The sequence below is a fragment of the Triticum aestivum genome, chromosome 2A (genome assembly GCF_018294505.1).
Source record: "Triticum aestivum cultivar Chinese Spring chromosome 2A, IWGSC CS RefSeq v2.1, whole genome shotgun sequence".
NCBI lineage: Eukaryota > Viridiplantae > Streptophyta > Magnoliopsida > Poales > Poaceae > Triticum > Triticum aestivum.
The window spans coordinates 250,016,214-250,034,567 of NC_057797.1; positions in this window are offsets into that span (position 1 = coordinate 250,016,214).

An 18,354-nucleotide genomic window follows, 5' to 3' on the forward strand; every position below is an offset into this window, starting at 1 on the left:
AGAAGTAACAAATGGTGTGTTGATGATGAACTCCTTGCTCTTGTGCTTCAAATGATAGTCTCCCCAACACTCAACTCTCTCTCACAGGATTTGGATTTGGTGGAAAGAAGATTTGAGTGGAAAGCAACTTGGGGAAGGCTAGAGATCAAGATTCATATGGTGGGAATGGAATATCTTGGCCTCAACACATGAGTAGGTGGTTCTCTCTCAGAAAATGTGTATTGGAAGTGTAGGTATGTTCTGATGGCTCTCTCCATGAATGAAGAGTGGGTGGAGGGGTATATATAGCCTCCACACAAAAACTAACCGTTACACACAATTTACCAATCTCGGTGAGACCGAATTGAGAAACTCGGTCGGACCGATTTAGCAAACCTAGTGACCGTTAGGATTTTCGGTGGGACTGAGATGCAACTCGGTAGGACCGATATGGTTAGGGTTAGGGCATAACGTAATCTCGGTGAGACCGATTACACAAACTCGGTGGGACCGATTTTGGTAATAAGCTAACCAGAGAGTTGGTCAGGCAAACTTGGTGAGACCGATTACACAAACTCGGTGGGACCGATCTTGGTAACAAGCTAACCAGAAAGTTTGCATTGTAATCTCGGTAGTACCGATTGCTGAATCTCGGTGGGACCGATTTTGGTAATGGACATACACAGAGAGATTACAATCCCATCTCGGTGAGACCGAGATCCCTATCGGTGAAACCGATTTGCCTAGGGTTTGTGGCAGTGGCTATGACATCTGAACTCGGTGGCGCCGGATAGAAGAATCGGTGGGGCCGATTTTGACTTTTGGTTTAGGTCATATGTGGATGTGGGTAAGGTAGTTGAGGGTTTTGGAGCATATCACTAAGCACTTTGAGAAAGCAAGCCATTACGCAACACCTCGTCCCCTCTTGATAGTATTGGCTTTTCCTATAGACTCAATGTGATCTTGGATCACTAAAATAGAAAATGTAGAGTCTTGATCTTGAAGCTTGAGCTAATCCTTTGTCCTTAGCATCTTGAAGGGGTTCCACATCCTTTAGTGCATGCCACTTAATTTTTTGAACTTGTCTGAAACATACTAGGTAAAAGTATTAGTCCAGCAAGAGATATGTTGTCATTAATTATCAAAATCACCCAGGGAGCACTTGTGCTTTCACTATACCATGTCAATGCCTTTCGCTTCAAATATAAAGGGAATAACTTCTTCTTGACAACATCCTCGGGCTTACCTGCTAGCTTAAATTGCCGGATTCGGAGTTTCGCAGACCCTTGAGAGGTTCGTACTCTAGGTGCGTGCGAAGAACTCGTCCTCCCCAGTGTGTCTGCCCACCGATCCCACGGCCTAGCTCGACGAACCTAATGAACAAGAGACACACCCAGGTTCGGGCCACATTGTGGTGCGAAACCCTACTCCTTCTTTGTGGTGGATTTGCCTTGAGGGGCTGCAGATGAACTAGTACAAGGGTAGAATAGCCTCCGGAGGAGAGGTGTTCTTTTGCTCGATGAGCTGGTGGGTGAGGGGATGATATCTCTGATCAGCCCCCCTATGGTGGTGGCCATGTCCTGTTTATAATGGCCTTGGTCCTCTTCCCTAATGCCAGGAAGGAAGGGATCCGACAACGTCCAAAATGGAAGGGAGACAACTAGTACATGCTTCCCTGACAAAAGTAGTCTACGCCTACAAAAGCTCCTGGTCATGACGCCGCGGTGGGCTCCGGATGACCTCTGTCCTAGCGGTCTTGGTCTTGTTGCACTGGAATGGAAAACTGTAGCTGATTCATCTGGACTCCGCGCCAGCGCTTGCCTCCTTAGCACCAAAGAAGAAACTGGTACACTGTACCCGCCGGCGGCCGTCTGGCCTTGGTCATCATGGCTCACGTCATCCGAACCTCGCGAGCCAGCCTGGGGAAGCTACCTCCCAGACAGGTCTTGGTGTCGTCATCCTCGCGAGGATCTTGAGTTGTGGATGTTGAAGCTGAGCCATACCTGGCCATCGATAGAGCCACACCGTGGGCCACAGGCAGGCAAGTCTGGTACCCCCTATCCCAGAGCCCTGACAGCAGCCCCCGGGCCCAAGGAGCGCTCGAACTTGGCTTCAAGGGGAAGCCGAATGGCAAGTGTGGAGCGCCATGGGCCCTAACCGCCAGTGGGCTTGGTCGGCACGTGGAGATTGATGGGACGTGGGTGCATCCACTTCCCCACGCTACCTCGGTAGCCGATTGACTTGAGGACACCCTGATGCATGCAGAGAGACCACCATTGCGTGAGATTGTGGAGGCCGACAGTTGGCCTTCCTCTGGCTATAAATGAGGGGAGGGGCAAAGCCCCATTTGCTCATCTTCGTCTTCTTGCCACTCACTCCTTCTTCCTTCTTGCCTCGCCATCTTGTCGTAGCACCCATGGTGCCGACGAGGAAGTTCTCCGCTGCGGAGAAGGGGAAGGCCCCTAAGGAGGGGCCTGGCTCGCTGCCGCCCTAGAGAGGGCGAGGTCACCCCCGCAAGCACCCTGCCACTCCTGCGGTGGCTCCTCGGGGGGGGGGGGGTGCCTCGAGATGTCGCGGCGGGATCCGCCAAGGGCGAGGCATCCCCTGCGATGGAGGGACGCATGCAATGGTCATTCGGCCTCCTCGGCCGCGCTTCCATTCGGTGGAGGTTCTTACATAGTTTGTTGTGTGGTCAGAGAGGCCGACCAGCACCTGGCTCCCGCTCCCTCGCTTTTTCATGGGCGAGCTGCCGGTCACGGGCCTACGGCCTTTGGCTCTAGGCTGACGGATGCTGCTGCAAGGCTTCATGGGTCGGGGTCGAAGTTTTTGCCGCCGAGAACGTGTCCTTGGCCCGCGGCTGGCTGGCGTTTGCCCACGCACGCGGCCTGAGCGGGAGGTGCACCCTCCACTTCAAGTACGATAGCATCACAACCCTCTACCAGAGGGTTTTTGGGGAACACGGCCGTTGCGCAGGGTACTGTGCCGAAGATGGTGCCGGTGACGATGAGCTTGACCTTGATGACAGCCGTGATGACGCAGAGGGTGAGCGTGCCCTTGGCGACGTCCGCGGCTCATTCAGTGGCGGCGGCTCCTCTTCCAGCGAGAGCATAAGAAGCGGCGGCTACGACCAGCCACCACGTCACCGGGCTCGCTTCGAATAAGGTGGCGGATCGTCTCATCACCACGCTCCAGCGAAGCGAGAGGAAGGCTTGGGCTGAGCCCGGGGGCCTCCTGAGCCAGGCCTCGGGAGCTGTTCTGGTCACGCAGGCCACTTTTGTTTAGCCTTTCCTTCCTCTTGTCTTTTGAAAAAAGTAGAAGGCCATGCTGGGGCGTGTAACGAACAATGGCACTTGTGCCACTACGCTATGCTTATTATTTTGATGTTATGCCGCGATACCCTATGTTTCGAGTGAGTGAGGTAGGATGACTTAGCTTGATATGCTCGTGGTAGTTCCCTGTCTCACGAGGGCACGCCTCTTGGCATCTGGTGAAGCCCCCTTGCTGCTGACTTTAGGAGCCGTTAACCTCGGGAGACATTGTAAAGCCACAGACTTTTTTAGAAAGCTCGGTGGGGCGCCTTGCTTGCGCAAGCCCTTAGGCATGAGCTAGCTGTAGCCAAGTGCACCACGTCGTGCTCCTCGGGGGGGGGGGGGCACATGTCCACAAGCTCGCTCGAGAGTGTCTCACGAGGATAGAAAAAGGCAAGGCCTTAGGAGGACAGGGCTATGGCGAAGTGTGTTTCTGTCGCGGGGTGGGCCTGATGCGCACACACACACCTGACCAGCCCCCGCGCACGAAACATGCCAGGAAGACCAATGGGCAACTGTCGCTCCTCTTGGGCAAGATCGAAGGGAAAGAGAGAAGACTAAGGGGAAATCCAACTTGGCAATCGAAAATGCGAGAACTCCAAATTCCATTAAAAGAGGTGCAAACCAACTACACAAAGCAAGCAAATGAACAGCCGTGTCTGGCACCTAGACTAGTCTTCTCACTAGTGCGGAGCTAAGTGCTGCCACTAGGATGTGGGAGGGAGCCCCCGAGGCCCGAGGGCGGCACTCCGGAGACTCTGGGGCATGTACAATGCCAATCATTATTACTTGAGAGTGTCACGAGTGGAGACCTTCATAGGCACTGGGCCTTGCTTCATGGGTCGAACTTCCCGAGGTGCTGGATGTTCCAGGCATTCTAGATGGGGATCCCATCATGCGTCTCCAGGCGCACGGTTCAAGGCCTGGAGACACGAATGACCCTAACCGTGCCCTCCCACATGCTTGAGAGCTTATGCAGCCCTTCCCTGGAGAGCACCCGCCTTAGGACGAGATCACCCACCTCGAGCGTCCTGGAGTCGACGCTTCGGTTGTGGTACCTTGCCGCCCGGAGCAAGGCTTGGCGGCGGCGTTCCTCCCCCAGCACGACGTCCATCCCCGCAAGGCGTCCTAGCATGCCTCGTCAAACGCCAAGACCCACGCAGAGCGATGCTTAACCTCGTGCGGGAGAACCGCTTTGGCTCTGTAGACGAGGAAGAAAGGAGTCTCACCGATTGGCTTGGTCGCGGTGGTTTGGATGGACCACAACACGGACTGGAGCTCGTCCAGCTAGCCCCTGCCGCGGCCTCGAGGCCCCTCAGAACCTCTGCGTTGGCACGCTCGGCTTGGCCATTGCTCCTTGGGTGTAGCATCAAAGTGTAGCATATTTGCGTTCCAAGGTTAGTACATTATGTTTTGAAGAGGTTACTAGTGAACTGTGAGCCGTTGTCGGTGATGATGCAATTAGGGACACCGAACCGGCTCACGAGGCCCTTAATGAACTTGATCGCCGAGCCTGCTGGGATGGTGCGGACGGGCTCCACCTCTGCCCACTTGGTGAACTTGTCGATGGTGACATAAAGGTAGCGGTAGCCTCCAGGCGCTCGGGGTAATGGGCCCACGATGTCCAGCCCCCAAACCCCAAACGGCCATGAGAGCGAGATGTTCTGGAGGCCATGAGCAAGTGGGTGGATTTTCTTGGCATGGAACTGGCAGGCTTCACAAGTTCTCACCAGCTCGGCAGCGTTGGTGAGCGCCATGGGCTAGTAGAATCCACTGCGGAACGCCATGCCCACCAAGGTGCGTGATGATGAGTGGTGCCCGTAGTCTCCACCACGTATGTCGGTTAACAAGGAAGCATCGTTCGGTCCTTTTCGGTATAGCTCACCGTCCTGAATGGAGTAGGCAGTAGCCTGCCGAGCCACACGCTCTGCGTGTTCCTCCTTCTCCGGCAGGGTTTCCTGGAGCAGGTACGCTTTGAACTCCTCGGTCCAGCACCCCTCCTGAGGTTCAATCTTTAGGAGTAGACGCGCTCCCGAGGTCGAGCCGCAAGCGGGGGATCCTGAGAGGGGTGACGGTGTCCTGGACTAGGGTGTACTCACCATGTCATCTCCCGACCAATGGGTCGGGCCGAGGACCCCCATGATGATTCACTAATGGGCCACTTCGGGTAGCCCATGCCGAATACTAGGAGGATTCCACAAAACATGGCACACAAGACAAGGACTCCTCTAAACTCTAGGCCAGCGGTGCATATATAAACCGAGGCTAGGCTAGTCAAGAGAGAATCTCATATTCATTACTACAATCTCGTGGTAGATACATGTACTCTGTACTACACCCATATCAATACAATCAAAAGCAGGATGTAGGGTATTATCTCTTCGACAGATCCTAAACCTGGGTAAAATCATGTGGCCGTGTTACCATCGCTCCAAGATGCCTAGCTTAGGACCCCTACTACGAGATACGCTGAATATAGAACTGACATTGGTGCTTTTATTGAGAGCATGCTGGGTGATCATCGTGGTTTGATGGATTGTTTTCATCTACATTGGTTACTAGCCTCATTGATCGAGATCAAAAGAAATTTCGGTGGCAGCATGAACCAGGTGATATTCTTCTGATTAGATTGTTCTTAAAGAAATAATTTATTCGGAAGTCTGCTACTGGTGTGCATTAATTCTTCGCAGATTGAAAGTTTAAGGCGGTCGTGTCCATGAGTGATGCGCGCTACCATTCCTCGCTGGTTGGCCACACAGCATATAATGGCATCAACCAAATACTAGTCCCACTAGTCAAATCCAAGATGGTGTGCCGCCACCTTTTTCCTCCATCGGCCAAAGTCACAGACCAAGTCCCTTGGCTGATGTCCTACTACTAGTACTATTCCCATAGAGAATAATCTACTCCACGTGAAAATCAGGTTACCTAGGACTTTGGAAAAATCCCCTTCGATCCACTACGTGCAGACTAATTTCAGGTTCTATTTTTCAAGTTACCTGCACAATATATATTAAATATGCACTGGATTTTATTCTGCTGGTTTGCATGATTTTTTCTGTGTAGACCTTTAGCGACCGATTTAAAATTTTGATCCGTCAACGACCCCATCCGAACATAAAGTCACATGAGGAGATGATCCCCGCGCAAGTCCGATAACCAAGATAGCGAAGTAAAAGTGTAATCATGAATATACTAGCAAGGGAAGTACTACTTGTGCTAAATTGATCACGTTTTCCATATTTAATTGATAGTATCCTATTTTTACTTGGATATACTAATCCATCTTGGATTACTAATTCAATAATCCTTTTTTGGTCATTGTTGCCACCACATGATGGGCATTAGCTCCCGCTTGATTGGCATCTCAAGGGCGCACATGTAGCAACACATACATGGAGAGGCGGCAACACATCCCGAGCGACCACATGGAGATGAGGACATCCGAACACACATCAGGGAGATTTTTTCCCCCCAGCTCCTATATGGTACCTTGATTTTGGTCAGCGAATTCTAGTAATTCAAATCAGTCTCGGTAATCGCCATCGAACAAGATTTATTTTTCCTAACTATTCGGTTAGCTCCTAAAATTATTGCACACAGAATATTTTCTGTTATTTTGCAATGCATTATTTTTGGAGGGATATTTTGTTGACACTTGTGCACGACATCGGTCTAGCCAGTGTCTCACCGTCACCGAGGTTGGGCGACCTATTTCGACATCGCCTGGTCACAATGTCGTCATGCCATTGAGCCGTCCTCGGCGATTAGGCCATATTTCTTTAATTACTTACTATGCTTAAGTTAATTAAGCAGATTTAAAAACATATATTATTATCTCTATTTTTTATTACTTTTGGTTTGCACTGTTTCATGTGCACAGCGGTCCTGCTGTGTCGCCACTTTAGAGTAGTGAGCTCTCCGCTCGGCCACCTCAGGACCAGCCTAGGGGTTACAACCTTGTCCCACATCAAGCTCGGACTGTGTCATCAATGCCGAACACATTAACAAGCTAAGTCACTTTCATGCTGAAAGTTTTAATTTTTTAATTTGTGTTCGGTTCAACCATGCTCACATATGTTTTTTATTAAAAGAAACTCCCTTTGCCCATGTTAACTGGGCACTCTTAAAATTCATATGAGCCATTTTATAGTAAATGTGTTTTTTTCTTGGTCGTTGCAAAGACTTTTTCTACCACTCCTTTTTCTACTCGAGTGTATGGTCAATAGCCGGATAGCCTTGCTTCTCTCTAAAGCCGCTCGAGTTTAGTTCGCTAAATTGGCCTCGGAGAAGCACTCAGCCTTCGGGATAAGGTGGTTGAAGCCGTAGGCTGACCCGCTTGAAGTCTTGAGATCGGATGTGGCATATTAATGCACGACCGAAGCACAAACATTTTAAGACCAATTTTCGGATTGGCACCAAATGACTTGATTTAGTTCGGACATCAAGATTTTACATAATTTTTTTGGCTTTTCGAGCTGATGGAACTTTTTTAGCTATTTGTATGTTTTTCCTTTCATAAAGCGGGACATCCTCATGACCGAGTGCCCTGCATTCTAATTCAACTCGGGAGATCTTTTCTGACCCACAGCTCGACATCTTTCCCGCCGAACTACACCTCGGTGTTGACAAAATACACACCACATCGGGACTAGTTCCTGAGCAGTGCAATGCCAAACACCTTTAAAGCATTGGCAATATTAACGGGGGGCTAAGACTACAACCGAACCCCTCAATATCCAAGGTACTCCATGGAGTCATCGGCAAAATGTTCTTGGATATTGCTTTATATGCATCGGTTTCGAATTGTGTCTTTGATCAATGGCTGGATTGCCCGGCTCTCGAGCTTACCCTTACGTTCCTGATTGTTCTGCTAAGGGAAAAGGGAGAATCACTCTGATTGTGCTTCCGGTTCAACTGGTCAAGTGCCTCAGTGCAGAAAGCCAAAAACTGAATGTCACAATGAGCGTAAACTGGTCAGCGATCCGATGACTATGTTAAACTATAGACCGATGGAGGTCACCCCGTGTTAAACGGCGGGCTATTCTTAACACTGGCGGAAGTGTTAACGGCTTGACCTCGGCTGACTCCGAACACTAACCGGGGGCTAGTAACTATCCTCCCAACTTTAAGATCCTATGACTAAGTGAAAGTTATAAAGCCCGCATATCTGATAGCCTTGTTTCTGCTAACACAACCTCCTCCGGGCACCAAGATGTCGGCTAAGGGTTGTCTTGTTACTGCAGAAACACCCTGCATAGCATCTACAAAAGGGTAGAAGCCAACGATGGGCCACTTTCAGATTATAAACGGTCGCAACAGAGTCAAAATAAACATATATAATCAGTCTCTGTATTCAGTATACAAGCGCTACCTTCCGTGATTATCATTATAAAGCCATAAATATGCATCAATTTGACTTAAGAATTTGGTCAAGCAGGGTTGCCTGGCTCCTGTGATTACCCCTACGTCCCCGATTGTTCGGCTAGGCAGTAAAGGGAGCACCTCTGTAATTGTTACTACTGGGTCATCTAGGTTAGTACCTCAGACTGGGTGAAGCCGAAAGCTAGCCATCTTGAAGGATATAATTGGTCGGCAATGACGGAAATGAAAATTTCAATTCATTAAGACCATAAAGTTCGGGAACTTTCCCTAAAATAAATCCTCAATATTCTCCTCCCACATTATCCGGAGGTGAGGTTTCATGATCATGGTCAGTATAACAACCCAAAGAAAGGAACCGATAGCCGGACTTTTTTCTTTGGAAGTTGCTTCTTACGTCAAAAGTAATATAACATATCTATCCGTATATTTTTGTTAATAAAACCATATGGCTGGATTGCCTTGTTTGTCCTAAATCTTTGCCCTTATCAAGGCTTTATCAAGTAGGACAAACACTCCCCGACTACTAGCCGATGAGGTTGAAGCTGATGGTCAGTCAACAAAGTTTTGTACAATGCGGATCCGAGCATGAATGATGTAGAGTACTTGCATACATAGAATCATTACACATAATATGTGATTTTACTCCAGATATCGATCCTTAATTTGGCCACTCATGCCTAATTCATGGCTCGGGGGCTACTGGGCTTCTGGCATATCATTAACTAATATTAAAGGGGCACATCGATCCCCTAATCTAGTGTTACCACCCGACTAGTGGCTCGGGGATTACTACATGGGCAATCCAATGCAAAAAATTCAAAGTTCTCAGTGTTTGGCTTGATAGCTATGGGCAAACGCATCTTCGGACAACAATAAGTACCATCTGGGACATACACGACATCAAGATAATATTTTACGGTGACTTCTCAAAACCCTCTCTCAAGGGCCCGTTCGCCGATCACTATCTCCTGTAATGTGCATCTCGGATTCTAGGGTGAAACACACCTTGAGGGCTACTGGCTATATATCTCGTCAGTAAATAAATTGCATTAGTCGGAAATAAAATCTGCAAACAGTCAGCCTAAGCCCGAGGTGGTCCACCACCTCGGAACCACTCCGGCATAAAGCTGAGGCACCAGTGGCTGGCTCCATAGAGGGCATTTCTGACATTAAGCTCGGCTGAATTCGTTTAACCTTTTAAAGATCAAGGTAGTTTATGACCCCTCAGATGGTTACCATCGTTAGACCTCGGATGCAGTCCGAAGTTGGAGCTCGGAAGCGGTCTGGCATAAAGCTCAGACTTGAATGGCTCATTCCATAGAAGACCACTCCGTCATTTAAGCTCGGATGAACTCATTCAAATTTTCTGAGGCCAAGGTAATCAATGATACTTTGGATGCCGACCAACGTCGGAGATCGGCTGTGAAAAGACGCCTTGGATTTAGTTCGGCGTTAGAGCTCGGACGCAAGAGGATACCTTGAATGCTGAATAGTGTTGGATCTCAGCTATGAAAAGACGCCTTAGATTTTGTTCAACATTAGAGCTCGGACGCAAGAGGGCACTGTCGCACGGGAAACACTTCCAACACTAGGTGTGGTGTAAAAAATAGACAAGGCATTAACAAAGGACGATAACGTAAAAGGGCTCCTCCGATGCCCGACACGAGAACTCTTCGGATTCTGCTCAGTGATCGTCAAGATCAGACATGGGAAGATTTGTTGATCTAGTTTTCAAGACTGATGATCGAAGATGAAGAATTATTCAGAACAACCGAGGAGCGTCCTCAACATGAAGACCTGTTCAAGGGGCTACTGACGGTGTCCTGCACTAGGGGGTACTCACCATGTCATCTCCCGACCAGTGGGTTGGGCCGAGGACCCCCATGATTATTCACTAATGGGCCACTTCGGGCAGCCCATGCCAAATACAAGGAGGATTACACAAGACTTGGTGCACAAGACAAGGACTCCTCTAAACCCTAGGCCTGCGGTGCATATATAAACCGAGCCTAGGCTAGTCTATAGGGAATCTCATATTCATTGCTACAATCTTGTGGTAGATACATGTACTCTGTACTCTATACTACACCCGTATTATCTCTTCGAGAGAGCCCGAACCTGGGTAAAATCATGTGTCCATGTTACCATCGCTCAAAGACGCCTAGCTTAGGACCCCTACTATGAGATACGCCGGATATAGAACCGACAAGGGGCGCTGCGGGGAGCTCCTCCTGGGGAGGTGTTGGGCCCGCAGCAGGAGGTGCTGCTGAGGACTTGAAGAGCCGCTCCTCAAAGACGCCACGCTCTTGAGGCAGGCATCGGGACGCCCTGTTGGCGCTGTCGTCCGCTTCCTTGTTCGTTCCGCGTGGCACCTGCTGTAGTTCCAGACCCAAGAATTGCTTCTCGATTTTGTGTACCTCCGCTAGGTATGCCTCCATGTGTTCATCCTTTGGCTCGTATACTTTGTTGGAGAAGTTGACGAGGAGCTAGGAGTCTCCCTTGATGGTGAGGCGCTTCACACCCAAAGTAGTCGCAGCCTTGAGACCGGCAATCAAGCCTTCGTACTCTGCGATGTTGTTGGAGACCTCTTCGCCATGTTGGAAGTAGAGCTGCACAACGTACTAGAGCTTGTCCTGAGTGGGCGAGATGAGCACGGCTCCAGCCCCTGTGCCCTGACGTGCGAAGGCGCTGTCGAAGTATATGACCCAGCCGTCTGGTGCCTCGCTTCCTGGCGAGAGGGATCGGCCCTCGCCTACTTTGGGCCCTGGAACGTCGGTCCATTCTGCCACGAAATCGGCGAGTGTCGCCCCCTTGATTACCTTGGTGGTGCTGAACTCCAATTGGAATGCCTGCAATTCGGTGTTCCATTCGGCGACTCTCCCCGCGGCGTTAGGGCTCCAGGGGGTAAGCCGAGACGACCTTGATGGGGTGGCCTTGGAAGTAGTGGCACAGCTTGTGGGAGGAGACGAGGAGCACGACCAAGAGCTTCTGCGGCATGGGGTAGTGCGCCCGCACATCATGTAGCACCATGCTGACGAAGTACATCGGGTGCTCAACAAGGGCGGAAGTGGTGGTGGAGTCTTGCACCTCCTGAGGCTGGGGGGCCTCAGGAGCTTGGTCGCTTGTTGGGGCAGCCGCGGCCTCAGGAGCATCGTCCTGTGGGGCCTGGTCGTCTGTTGGTGCCGTCGAGGCTTCAGCGGTGCCGTCCTGGAGCCGTGCTGTCTTGGAGGGGCGTGCGGCTATCACGCCTAATATGCCAGTCCATCATAAAGGAACTCGAAGGTCCCACCAAAGGATAGAACCGCATATTGACACGCTTTTGCAAGGTGGATATGATTACATCATACCATTACATAATAGTTGGGGATACACACAAAGGCATACAAATGCCGCATGAATACATCAAATATCATACATGAGACCAACATCTGACTACGGATGAATCACAAACAGAAACTCAAATGACATCCACCCTGCTAGCCCATGCTGCCAACTAGGAACCTAACGCAAGATCAACGAAGAAGAAGAACTCCAAACAAGCAAACATCGCTCTCACGTCATGATCATCGCATTACCTCTACCTGCAACTGTTGTTGTAGTAATCTGTGAACCACGAGGACTCAGCACTCCCATTACCATGGTTATCTAGACTAGCAAAGCTTAATGGGTATGGAAAGGATAAGTGGTGAGGTTGCAGCAGCGGCTAAGCAAAGTATGGTGGCTAACGAGTACAAGAGTAAGATGAGAAACTACGCAAACGGTCGCAAACTAGTAATGATCAAGAAGTGATCCTGAATTACTTATGTTCAAACAAAACCCCACCTTGTTCGCTTATCGACTCACTCGAAAAGAGACCGTTAATTCATCCGGCGCACTTCTCTTCGAGTTGATTCGACCCTCCTTGTCTTTGCAAGATAAATCCTCAGTCCTTTCTCAGTCATGTTGCACCCTCGTATGAAGTTGTCTTTCTTTTTCCCACCCGCCCACCCTTTTTCTTCTTGGAGCTAGAATCTGTAATCGAGTATCCATCCTACTCGTGCGAAGCCTTTGCATTATTGCCTCACTTATTTCAACCGGTGCTTTTCTCTTCAAGTTATTCGTCGGTTCCATGTTCCATGTTTCCTTTGTTTTTTCCCACCCTCCCACTCTTTTCTTCTCGGAGTCTAAGCCTCTATTCGAGCATCAATTTCGTTCTTGCGGAGCCTCTCCAGTCTTTCCTCAATTGTCTCAACTGGTGAATTCTCGTCTAGTTAATCATTGTACGTCTCACTTTCCTTTCTCCTGGAGTCAATTCCAATTTTTGGGTTGATCACATTATTTTCCTTTTCCTTAGCTGAAGTGTTTCCATTTGCTCGTTCGCCTCTCGTCATTTTATCCTTCTGGAGTGTTCAAAACATTTCAGAGGATTCGTTACTGTTTCAATTAATTCGAGGTTATCACCTCATTCAAGTCTTTCAGTTGTTCTGGTGCAACATCTCTCTCTCCAACAATCCTTTTCAACGGTGTTTTCTTTTTAGTGGGCCCTAACCCATAGGTCTTTTCCTAGGATCTGACCTGGCTCTTCTAATTTTCTCGGAGTTATTCTCAATTTTTTATGAAGTTTGACGTAAGAATGAATTTCATCAGTAAGATTCTTTTCCTAGATCGATATCAAATTATTTGCATTATTGGCTCAACCTCTTCGCTTTTCGTTCTCCCGAAGTATCTCAACAATTTTGGAGGTGTTCCTCGTTGTCATTCTCAACATTTGAAGACCGATGAAGAGTTTCCTCTAAATCTTGTCCGTTCTCTCAGATATTTGTGGTGCTAGCTTGTTGCTATCCTCTTATTGTTTCCAACCGTGCGATTCTTTTCTTACCCATCCGGAGTATTTCAGGAGTTGGTTTCCGTTTGGATTATCCGGAGGACTTCATTTCGGAATGTTTCTTCGTTCCAAGTTTTCTGCTTCTTCTGCAATTATTCTAAACTGATGCCACTTCATTTGTCTCCATATTTGTACCGGTTCATTATTCAAGCATTCTTTAATCAGTTCGCGATCTATTCGTTCTCTTGCATCTTGATTCACTCAAGTATCTTCGTTCATTTTCTAATTCCTCCTGGTGATTCATTCTCTTTATTTATTCATTTTCAAATTCTCACGGTGGCTCGTTCAAGATTCCGTTCCTTCGTTCTCGTATGAATTCATTCGTTTTTTCAAATCCTACCGGTGGTTCATTGAAGACCGTCCCAAAATTGGCGCTATATCTCCCCTTAATATTTTCCAATGCGAATAATTAGTATGCAAATCCATGGCTTCCCATCGAATTAATTGATGGAGGATAAGCATAACATAATTCCTATTCTTCTTTCATTACGTTGATTAATTCCTTCCTTCAGAGATTGTTTGTGATGAATAATCTCTCAGTTCTTTGTTGTTCATCTTTTATTTTCCGGAGTTCCAAGTTTTCTCGCTTGTCACGTAGTGAAGCTCAGTGTCATAGATTGTTCATGATGAATAATCTCATTCTTTTCATCCCTCAATTCTATCTCACCATCCTTTTGTTACCAGAGTTCTTCATGGTGGTTCATTAAGAACTTAATTCATTCTTTAAGTGTTCATCAAGATTCTTGTTGGAGCTCAAGTATCTTTTCTTCTTGCGTCTCGAAATGCAATTAATTCTCCATATTCTTTTGAAGTGGAGTTTTGCATTTCGTCATTCTTCTCAGCTATTCAATCATTTCCGTTTGTGGCCGGTAGTCACCTCATAATTTTTAGATGTTTTCCATAAGCCCAAAACAAGCTTATTCTTTTTGTTGGTGAATTCCCAACAACTTCGTTCAACCTTCTCCGTACGGATGCTTTCAAACTCAATTGTGGTAGGAGATGTCATTTTCTTCTTCGTTCTTTCATTCCACTCTTTTAATTCTCCCGAAGGCATTGTCTTGTCCCTCTCGGCAAGTATCATCCCATCTTGTCAAGATCATGTTCTATTCCATTCCATGATCAACCGGGATGCTATCACAATTCTTTCGTTCTTATTCCTTTTCTATCTTGTTCTAACCAGAGTGGTTTAAGAGTCTATCCTATTCATTGAGCTTATGATTCTTGCCCACCCCGGGCCGCGACCGGGCCCGCACACGTCGCTGCCCGCGCCTCCCGCGCGCCTCCCCCGAGCTCCGCGGCCGACCACTGCCATCGCTCGCCGTCGGCCACCACCGCCATCTTCGCCGCCCCCGCGCCGCCTCTCGCCGCCGCCGCAGCTCCGCCACTGCTTCGCACATCCCCGCTGCGCACCGCTCGCTGCACCTCTTTGCCATGGCCAGATCCAGCAGGGAGCTCACCGGATCCGCCTCCCCTTGCTCCTCCGGTGCCTTCCCCGACCTCCTCCGCACCTCGCTGGAGCCGGAGCTCGCCGGAGTTCCGCCGCCCCGGATCTGGTCAGGTGGACCAGATCCACCAACTCCACCAACCAAACGTGCAAGCCCCATCCCGGATCTCTCCGTCCCGGACAACCCCGTCCAGTTTTCATAGGTTGTTTTTCCACTAAGTCCCATATTTCATACATTATGTGTGCATGTTATGAAGCTTGTAACTTCGTGCTCGTTGCTCTGTTTCGCTTGCATAATATGTCAAATTGTTCATCTCTGAATGCTCTACATGCTAGTGTCATTTTCATACATGTTAATGTCCATCTTGATGTCCTAATCATCACTAAAAAAGTGCTAAGTGATTTATCCTCTTGAAGATTGTCATAACTTGCTGATTTGTCTTTTTCATAGCATTTTGTGAGTTTGTCTTTTGAGCATCATGTCAACATGTTTTAGGAGCATATTCATGCCATCTTTACAGTGGTGCAATCCATGTATTTTTATGGGCCCTGTGGTGACTAGCACAAGCTTGCAAAGTGTGAGAGCTTGATTTTGTTGTTTACTGAGACTTAGTAAAATCTGCAAAGTTTGTAGTTGTTACATTATGTTGCCATGTTAACTTGATGCTACCATCATATCCATGCATAATTTAGAGATGCCTAGTTGACATGTTTTGATTTCCATGTTATGCTCTATCACACAATGCCATTTGATGCCTCATGTATGTCCTGTAGCATATGTTTTCATTGCCACGAACATGCCTAAATGATGTTCCCAGTTTCGTTTAACTTCATGATGCCATGTTGTGAGCTTGTTATTAATTAATATATGCCTCTTTTGGAGGTGCTCCAATTACATAAGTTGAAGTATGTTGTGAGTATGTTATCCACATGTCAAGTTTGATAATTCATAATTCATATTACCTCTATTCCAACCTTGCAAACATGCTATGATGATGTGCTATTTTATACTTGCTGAAACTGTTACAACATTCAAACTTATCTTGTTGGTTCCCACTATTCCTTCATCCATATGTTTATGATGCCTGGATGTTATTGGCTCTTTGTTATGTGTACTTTGATACCATGCCCTTGGTTGCCATATAACTTGCTGTAGTTTGTCTCTTTCTTGCTCTCAAGTTGCCATCATGCCAAATATGTCAACCTGTTAACATCATCTTAGTAATTACTCCATGCATCATATGAACTTGTGCCATGGACTAAGTTTAAGTATATCATGTCTACTACATGCCCATGTCTATTTAATAATTATTAAAGTTTCTATGCTTGCTGTTATGTGCCTCGAAAGTCAGCACCATAATGTTATTGTTTTGCATACCCAAATTTCCTCTAAGTCTGAGGATCAGCTTATATCATGTTTGCATCTTGTCTTGATGAAGCCCATGAACCTGTTGCTCATATGGTTATGCCATGTTGTGTGTTTTGAGCTCGATGATATGTACTAGAATTCCATGCTTTTTCTTGCCATGTTCTTGCATTGTAGCTCAATTATTTCTTGCCTCCAACATGCCATCGTATAAACTCTGCTCATGCATATGCTCTGTTTTTCACTAAGTCATAATCTGTGATACCAAGTTGCCTTTTGCTTTGATCATGTTGAATTAATCCTGATGCCTACGAACTTGAACCTTGATGATATTTGACGCATGTTGTCTGTACTTGAAGTGCATATCAAATTTGTGTCCAAACGTTTCCTGTAGCATGTTGTTTCCTTGATTGTAAAGTGCTTAGTTGCTGTTTTGGGCAGATTGTGTTTGAAACTTGTATTGAGTGTATGTGTTGAACCGTTGCTCCGTTTTGAGCGTGCTCTACATGAAACTTGCTTGGTTTTGCATGTAGTTTCATATTTGCTAGTTGCATCCTTGGTTTGAGCATGTGTGCTTGATGTTTGAATGTATTTTGCATCAATGTCATGTTTAACTTGTTTTGCTCATATCTTCTAGGCCCTAGCTCCGAATTAAACAAACTTTATATGTAACTTGACTAGAAAGACGCGTAGATCCTCTTGGTGGACTTTAACTTGTTGTTTAACAACTTCAACATAATGTTTCATTCATATCAGTACCAATTTCGAAATTTGCATATGGGGAGTTTCCGTAATTGTTATATGTTGATTTCGGCCGCATTTAAACTTGTTTTGTTGTGTTGTTCTCGTATTCATCATCTCTTGCAATGTGTAGCATCATTTAGACTTGTCATCCATCATACCTGGTTGAGCATAATGTCATGTGTATGTGTTGTGTGTTTACCATGTTGTTTGCTTCTTTTCGGTTGTGCTGCTTCTCGTTAATTCCCGTTTTGTTGCGAACGCGAGGATTCGTTCAACTACGCTTGGTACATCTACGTGGGATAGTCTTCTTCATGGACTCATTCTTCTTCCTAGCAGGATTTCAAGTAAGATGACCATCACCTTGGATCTCACTACTATCTTGGCTATGCTAGTTGCCTTGATGCTATCGCTATGTCGCGCTACCTACCAGTTGTTTATCAAGCCTCCCAAATTGCCATGATAGCCTCTAACCTTTTCACCCTTCCTAGCAAACCGTTCTTTGGCTATTTTACCACTTTGCTCAGCCCCTCTTATAGTGTTGCTACTTGCAGCTGCAGTTGCATGTTGGTCCATGGTGAGGGTTTGTGGGATCCTCTTGACAATTTGCATTGAATAAAACTCTTCCAGCAAGGCCCAACATTGGTTTTAACATTTTCCATAATAATATTGAACTAAATAATTAATTGGCATAGGGCGTCATGAACCCGAGTATTCTTCTACATAAATAGGGGGCTAGTCCTGATGGTGTTGGTCCCAAACGGGTAGACTGCGGGGCCACCACGATCTGGTTTTACTCGTAGGATGTCCCATCCGGATGTGGCCTGAGACGAGATACACGCGGCTACTATCTGGGTGTCAGCACGCCGGGAGGTCTCACTGGACTTGTTTTTCCATTGTCGAAATGTCTTGTGCACCGGGATTCCAAGTCTGATCGAAGGGTCCCACGATGGAGGATTGTCTCCATGGATCATGAGCTTGTCATGGGCTAAGTTGGGACACCCCTGCAGGGTTTAAACTTTTGAGAGCCGTGCTCGCGGTTATGTGGCAGATGGGAATTTTTAATATCCGGTTGTAGAGCACTTGACACCAGATTTCAATTCAAATACACCAACCGCGTGCGTAACCGTGACGGTCTCTTTTCGAGTGAGTCGAGAAGAGAACAAGGTGGGGTTATGTTTGAACATAAGTAGTTCAGGATCACTTCTTCATCATTACTAGTTTGCGACCGTTTACGTAGTTTCTCATCTTACTCTTGTACTTGTAT